The sequence below is a fragment of the Beta vulgaris genome, chromosome 1 (genome assembly GCF_026745355.1).
Source record: "Beta vulgaris subsp. vulgaris cultivar EL10 chromosome 1, EL10.2, whole genome shotgun sequence".
Lineage (NCBI taxonomy): Eukaryota > Viridiplantae > Streptophyta > Magnoliopsida > Caryophyllales > Amaranthaceae > Beta > Beta vulgaris.
Window position 1 is genome coordinate 8,725,886 of NC_079202.1, and position 8,272 is coordinate 8,734,157.

Below are 8,272 nucleotides of genomic sequence, written 5' to 3' on the forward strand. Positions count from 1 at the left end.
AACAACCTAATAGCGGTCCTTAGAAGAACTTTTAATCAGGAATTGGAGTGAGAGAAGGCTTCAATGCATAATAGAATGATTTCTAGCACTTAGGCTCCGTTTGGTATGGTGTAAAACATTTTTCCGGAAAATTATTTTCCTCTATTTTCAGTTTTACATTGTTTGGTTGGCAAAAGAATGTAAAACTATTTTCACTTGGGGTAGAATTACACTCCCAATGATAGAAACTATTTTCCCCTCAAAATGAAGAGAAAACTGTTTTCCTTATCTCTCTTATACACTCTTCTCACTACCTCATTATTTTCCCTTTCATTTCATCAATTTTCTTACATGGAACCAAACAACGAAAAACTAATTTTGGAATTGTGTTTTTCATTGTAAATTGTTTCCATGAAAATCATTTTACACTGAAAATATTTTACGCCCTACCAAAGGAGCCTTAATTACTATCCAAGAAAGAATTTCTAAGTATTTCATAGTACATCTGGAAGTTTCAATGGATCAAAAACCTATATAGTTGTATCACTGTACATGATTAATTGGTACCAAAAAGTGTTTAATTGGTATTACAATTATTAATTCGGCAATACCAAAAGAATTTGTAGTTAGTAGTGATAAAATATGCTAGCCTACAAAGTGAACTCTAACCGTTGGTGAGCTAGCATTCCTAATTGGAGGGGTGGGGGAGAGAGTGGAAGGTTGTCTATAAATATTAAGCTCCTCTCCTAATCTTTATACACTGACAGTAGTGCTATTAACCAAAGAAGCCATAAACATCCAGCTACTTTCTACTCCAACGTCCAACCTAGTCATTCCAACCAAAAAATTAGGAAAATTTGTCCAAAAAAAAAACTTTCAAAGGTTCAATTTGCGAAAAAAAAAAACTTATAAAGTATTCTTTGCAAAGAGAAACCACAAACTTAATTTTTCTTACAAGAAGAAACCTATTTTCACTTTCCGGTATGCTTTTTCTCAATTTCGACGCTCACCCTTCTATCTTTCTTTAACCCCCTATTTCCATTAACTGTAGCACCATCCTATGCATCTCAAAAACCACACCGGAAAATAGGAATATGTTTCATCTTGCAAGAAAAATTAAATTTGTGATTTTGTTTTGCAAATAATACTTTAAAAGGTTTTTTTTCTCACAAAATTAAATATTTAAAAGGTTTTTCTTTTGACAATTTGTCTAAAAAATTAATTGATGTAGAAGTGAAGAATTGTGGGATATGAGAAACATATAGCTTATCATTAGTACAACAGAAAGACTTTTCGATGGTCACAGCAAGGATTTGCAGCACAGAATACAGCACTGATGAGCAAGATGCTGTATGTAGATATATGCCGTTTCTTGCTGCTGCAAACCTTAGCTGCGACCACTGAAAAACCTTCTTGGGACGATCATCCACATTTCGCTGATGACATATTCCTTCATTAAGCTTGTTTATGGTGAAAAGTTCTTGCTCAAGTGTACCATGCTAGACGCTCAAAGTAAAAAAGGTTAGAATTTCTTTGAGTTTACAAATTAAAATCTACTGTGCAATTTTTAGCTGGGTATACTAAACAAGCTAGCTTGTCTGATATATTCCATCCGTCCCAAATTAGTTGCTACATTTGTTTTTTTACAGTTTACGAGATACAACTTCAAACATCAATATCTTAAGTTATATATTAAAAAATTATGAAAATTATATATTTGGAAAATACAAATTGGGACGAATCAAACAAGATCCAACATGAAGTAAAAGATAGTCAAAATTATGACGTAAATAGTGCCTTCGGTCAAAATGTAGCAACTAATTTGACACGGAGGGAGTAATTAACTTGCTTAATTCTCAATGGATAATCATGATGCTGTCAAATATATGAAATGGGAATATGGAACTTGGGCATTAATATAGAAATTTAACGCAAAGGAAAGAGTTTCGAATTGGGATCCGTTCACTTTTCGTTCCATCTCTTATCCAATTAAGTATGTCATCAAACAGTTGCAAATATTGCTATCAAGTTTGTTTTTATTTTTAGGATGCCATCTAAACGCAAAGCCTCGTTCAAGATAGTAATCAAGACTTAGGATCAAATCTCATCTAATGTTGAAACTCATGAAAGGCCCACTTGTGAGTGTCCCACATTGGAGAAAGAGCAGAGAATAAACCACTTTATAGGATTATGAGTTACTCCTCCTATCACCAATTGTTTTTAGGATGAAACCTCTTAGCTTGTAAGTGGGCTAAACTCTCCTCCTTATTGGATTACCCAGGCCCATTTTCATATAATCTAAAATTTAACATCTAAATCATTGCAATAATTCTATAACAATATGATACCATCACACTTATAAAACAAAGATTTTGTTGTAAATCCCATCATCATATAATGTTTATTCATATTATCCAATTTAATTTTCTTGCACGAAGTTTCGATTTAGGGTTTTGAATCAAAGAGAGTCATTAAGACCTTCAAAATTCTCCTTAAATCCAATGCATAGAGTTTTTCCTGTTTTATTTCTTACTAGTTTTTTAAAATATGTGCAATGCACAAATTTATACTCAATCCGTTTCAAAATATAAGGCATTCACATTTCACGAAAATTTGCTTTAACCACAAATATCTCTTATATATGATAAATAAAAATTATACCGTTGGATTAGACATGAAAAATACTACAATAACATTAATTTTTTAAATTTTTTATCCACGTAAATTTAGAGTAATTATCGGTCAAAGTTCGACCTCAAAAATCGTGCGTGCCTTATATTTTGAAACAGAGGAAGTAGATGAATAACACAAATATGCTTATGTAATAACTAATAATGTAATACTTTAATCTGATATAATATATATACATTATGTACCCTTTTTTCCCCTTTCAGGAACCCGTGGTAATATGAATTTCCTCTAGGCTGTCCTGCACAAGGCCACTCACCCAGAGGTCCAACAAGCCCCAAATCCCCCCTCCCCCAACCCCCCAACAATATTGAAATTTTGGTTCCACCAAGATTTGAACCTTGGTCTTCCATGTGGGAGATAAGAAGTCATACCATTGTTTGAAAATTCTATATTACCTATTCGGACACATAGTAAAACAGGGAAGAGTAAAATTGTGTCATTATAGTTAATCTAAATCTCTATATATTCTCTTTAACCTTCATAATTGTTAAAATATGCCTTGAATTATCTGGCACTAGGATTAACCAAGCACATGGATATTTCGATATATGCAATAACTAGACTATTTTTATTTTAGTTTTGGATTTATGCCCATTCAGTTTAAATTAATTAGAAGGGTATCATATAAACTTTGTAAATCATGGTATCATTCACAAGCACTCCATGTTCCTAACATAGACTTAAACAGATTAGGAACAAGTCATTGATGTCTTCTAATATGTCCCTTATTGTCTTATGTGTCACTTGTAAATATGAGACTAAGAGTGAAAAGAAAAATTTGGTTCCTAATGAGATACTCCTTCTGTTTCATTTTAATCTACACACTTATCTTTTCACGCATGTCAATGTAAAACTTTGAGGACATATATCTTAAGTTTTGTATTTGTAAAAATTACAAAAAGTACATATTAATAAAATACATGTTATGATGAATCTAACAAGATCCCACATGACTACATTTTCATCTGCGTATAAATTACAAATGATGGTTAAAATGAAACGGAGGAGTATATGTTAGTGGCAGTTTCAATTGTTCCTAAAAACTCAGAAAAATCATAACATATATGTGACAATGTTTGATCTAGGGTTATTAGATGTTATCATTGAGTCGTGATACGCCCATACCCGGTATGGGGAGGTAGTTGCCCATACCGGGGGTAAAAGCGTAATTTCATGCACAAAATTGAAATGGGTAAAAATTGCAAACCAGAAACCCGAAATTTGTTTGTTAAAAAAACCTTACTCTCCATCTCTCCTCCTCCTTTCTCCCTCATTCTCCCTTAATTCTCTATCAAATCCATGCATCCTCGTTCTCCCTTAATTATCTATCAAATTCTCCCTCATTCTCCTTTAATTCTCGTAATTATTGCGTTTTCGGTGAATTTGGTGAATTGGCGTCCATTTGGTGGAAGTTTTAGAAGGGTTTGGGTTGAAATTCTGCTGTTGAAATTGTAAAACAAATTAAAAATAATTATGAATATTGCAGAAATTAGGGTAATGTTGATGTTTGCAGATAGGTTAAATTATTAGATAGTTATGTGTTTAAATCGTCGAGTAATTGAGTCTTCATTTTCATCTTTGGTGTTTGAGGAAGTTATGGGATATGTTGGAGATGAATTTTATATTATTATACAATGAAAAATGATTTTTTGCATTCAGAATCAAAATGTAGGCAAAAGTAATTCATGGGTATTTCTGAGTTTTTCTTGAAACCGATTCATTCATTGATTTTTTTGATTTGATGAGAAGTTTTTCTTTCTAATTTTTGGTTTAAAAAGATGGGTGATGAGTTTTTGTTGGAGATTGTGATAAAAAAGAAAAAATGTCTGAATTGGTAGCACGCAGTGGTCGTCATCAGCAACGTTATGAAGATGGTTGTCGCCTTGTTGTTGGGTATCTTTCTCTCTCTTAACTCCTGTTTTATTTTATTTAGAAGTAATCTTTTTATGTTGGTGTGAGTGATTGAAAAAAGTGTTTAATTTCCTTATTTTGTCAAGGATTGAGTGATAAAAATCAATCCTTTGATTATTTATAGTTGCCCATATGCTTGATTTTTTTTTTTTGGAAGTTGATGTTTATATGTTGGGTGTGGAAATTGTCAATTTAATGAATTCAATTTTTCTTATTAAATCAAATTTGTGTCTAATGCTGATGGTTGGTTTTATGTTATATTGATTTGTTTATGGAACTAATGATGAATTGCTCAAAATCTAGAGATGGGTGTTTGTGTGTGTGGGGGAAGGGGAGGGGCACCTGGTGAATTGGGTGGATGGGTTGCGGAGTTACATGAACGAGGGGAAAAGAAAGGAAGGGTTGCGCTGGAAGGGCTGCGTATTCTTCAAAACGCATGCCTTCTTTATTGTAGGGCTGCGGTTTTAAATAAAACGCAACCCTTTTTTACAGAAGGACTGCGTTTTTAAAGAAAAGCGCAACCCTGTAGATAAAGGGTTGCGCTTGACTAAAAAACGCAGCCCTTCTAACTGTAAGAAGGGTTGCATTTTTTAGTCAAGCGCAGCCCTATTGGGCCTTAAATTCTTTATTTATTTGCCCTAGCCCGCTAAACTCCCTCCAATTCTATTATGTCGCTGTTGAAAGTTGAAACCCCTCTCTCTCTCATCCCATTTCATCTCCTCTTCTTCATCTCCTCACAAAAAAACCTGCTTGCTTCTCTCTCACCCCATCTCGTTTCTCTCTCACCTTCATTATGTCTCGTCGTTCCTTCTCCATTCGTGGGCGTTCCTTCTCCGTCGTCGTTCTCTGTTGTTCCTCGTCGTTCCTCGTCCGTCATTCCTTCACTGATAAAATGTTGGTCGAACTCTGCTTAAGCAACACAGCAACAACAAGCACGACAGCAACAACTTCAGATCTATAATTTTAGGGTTTTTTTCATTTTTTGTTCATTTTCAGATTAGTTTATTTTTTAGGGTTATTTTTTTCATTTTCGTTAATTTTAGATTTGTTCATTTTCAGATCTATAATTTTAGGGTTATTTTTCTCATTTTTTGTTCAATTTTGTTAATTTCTGTTTTTATTTTTTTTCAATTTCCGTTCGTTTTTTTCTTTCATTTCAGCACTAAGATTTCCGTTAGTTTCCATGTTGTTGTTGTTGGTGCTGCCGTTTTTATCTTAAACCAAGCTCAAACATTCTTAAATAATGTTACTTGTTAGTAATGGCAAAAAAAATCAATATCATCTTTCAAAAATCATAGTTGTATACATACTCAACCATCTCGGTTTCTAAATAATTTTTTTTTATTTTTTTTGGTCAAAAGGGCTGCGTTTGAGGCCCAAAAACGCAGCCATTCACTTGTAGAAGGGCTGCGTTTTTAGGAAAAAAACGCAGCCCTTTTGAACATGAAGAGCTGCGTTTCCTTGCGTCTAAAATCCGCAGCCCTACCTTTAAAGTGAAGGGCTGATATGGAAACGCTTGCTGTTAGAATACGCAGCCCTAAGGGCCTCTTTAGCGCAACCCTTCTTGTATTTTTCCACTAGTGATGTTATTTTTGGAGGTTATAATTTTTTTATGATTCCATAGGTACATGAAGAAGAGCAAAGTCAATTACATGAAGAACAATTACGATTGCAGGAATGACAAGTTTTTGGTACTGGATCTCACTTGCAAGTGCAACTTGGTTTTGGAATTAATTATGCAACTGCCAGTGAACTTTTCTTTTGGTGAATGGATTTTAGGTTGGAAGTTAATATTTTTTGGTGATCAAAGTTCTTTTGGTACAATGAAGTACTCGTTTTTGTAAATTGTCAATGATCAGACAATATTGAATATATCTTTGCGTATTTTATGTTATGATATGATTCATCAAACATTTGATATGATTAATCAAATATAGGACATGATTCACATGCCAACTGATATGAAAATACCACATAACTAATAATCTCTAATTAATTGTATGCAATAACATGTTTACTATATTCAAAGTTCATTTTTAAGTTACAAAAGTTATCGTAAACTCGTATTCGATAAAAAAAAAAAACTTAAGATGCACTAAAGAATAACCGTGTGTTGGTATTTTAATTTACAACTATAGTGTGTCTGTGCTCATATGATAATAACGTATCAAGTATCATTCACGATTTGTAGTTAAGGATTTATAAACTATAGTGTTAAGAACTATAATCATTATATAACATACTATAAGTTTTTATCAACTATGAATTTATTGGTATTTAAACACGCTCAGTTCAATCGATAATAGTCACATTTAAACACGCTCAATTCAATCGATAATAGTGAAATATAAAATCGTTCATTCGATAATAATCACATCTAAACTCGTTCATTTGATAATAGTCACATTTAAACTCGTTAAGTTCAATCGAGAATAGTGAAATTTAAACTCGTTCAATCGATAATAGTCACATCTTAACTCGTTCATTCGATAATAGTCACATTTAAACTTTTTATTTCGATAATAGTGACATCCAAACTCGTTCATTCGGTAGTAGTCACTTTTAAATTGATATAGAAGAATTGTAATAAATGAAAAAAAAACATACAAAGGGTTATTTATAAGCATTTGATAAAATAAGACCATTGAATGTTGGTTGAATATTTTTGTATTAGTCTAGTTAAATAATCCATACATATATAACATATATAAAGTGAATCTCATAGTCATGTATTTCACGACTTAACATACCAACTCCTTATTCCGTTTACGGCTTAATATTGGAATAAAGTGAATAAAGTAATGTAGTAATATTATTTATGCGATCATTTATTATATTTATTTATACTTTTGTAATAGTTACATTTTTTATCTTATTATAAATGTTCAAAATAAGTTAGAACATAATATATATGATTAAAGATGTTCTGATATGATTCAATTAATGATAAATATAATTTCACCCCACTCTGATATGAGTTATGATAGGAAATTGTATGGTTGTTACGGATATGCATTAGCTACCTTTACAACGACATGAAACACTTCCTAGCAACTAATTGTTATGTATTAGTAACTAATTGTTACTTGTTAGCAACTAAATGTTACTTATTAGCTGCTAAATTATTACTTGTTAGCTACTAATTGTTACGTATTAGCAACTAACTGTTACTTGTTAGCTACTAATTGTTACTTATTAGCAACTAATTGTTACTTGTTAGCTATTAATTCTTACTTATTAGCTACTAATTGTTATTAGTAATTAATCGTTAATTCTTATTTTCATATGAGTTTAATATGAGTGATATGAGTTAAAATACTTAAGGTGTTACTTATTAGTTACCTTAGCAATTAAGTGAAACACGTCTTAGCTACTAGTTTAATAAACTAATAACCATATAATATATTAAGCGAATCAGATTAGTAATTGAGTAGAATAAGATCCCTTCATATAATAAAGCGAGTGAGTCCAATCAAAATTTCAATTACACATATCACAAGCTGACTTAGTCATATTATAGCATGAAATTTATATGAGATTGTAAGTGAATCGCGTCACTAATTAGAGCCTTTATAAAATAAAAAAATGTAAATCACAACATTATCATATCACAAGTTGATGGACTCATATCAAAAAGTGGTTGAATTTTGTCACAGATTGAGTGAATCATATCTTATATTTAGTGAATCAT

General features: G+C 31.9%; 1 long non-coding RNA gene across 3 annotated transcripts; it reads left to right on the forward strand.

Annotated features, from left to right (window-relative positions):
• Window positions 1-567: 567 nt before the first annotated feature.
• On the forward strand, window positions 568-6,494 carry LOC104905828 (uncharacterized). 3 transcript variants are annotated; one of them, XR_007275375.1, is made up of 4 exons: window positions 568-1,500; window positions 2,874-2,932; window positions 4,449-4,563; window positions 6,206-6,494. It is a non-coding gene; the product is annotated as an uncharacterized LOC104905828 (long non-coding RNA). The 3 variants fall into 3 exon arrangements; XR_791806.4 differs by lacking the exon at window positions 2,874-2,932 and having other exon boundaries at window positions 627-1,500; XR_007275373.1 differs by lacking the exons at window positions 568-1,500; window positions 2,874-2,932 and having other exon boundaries at window positions 2,940-4,563.
• Window positions 6,495-8,272: the final 1,778 nt, after the last annotated feature.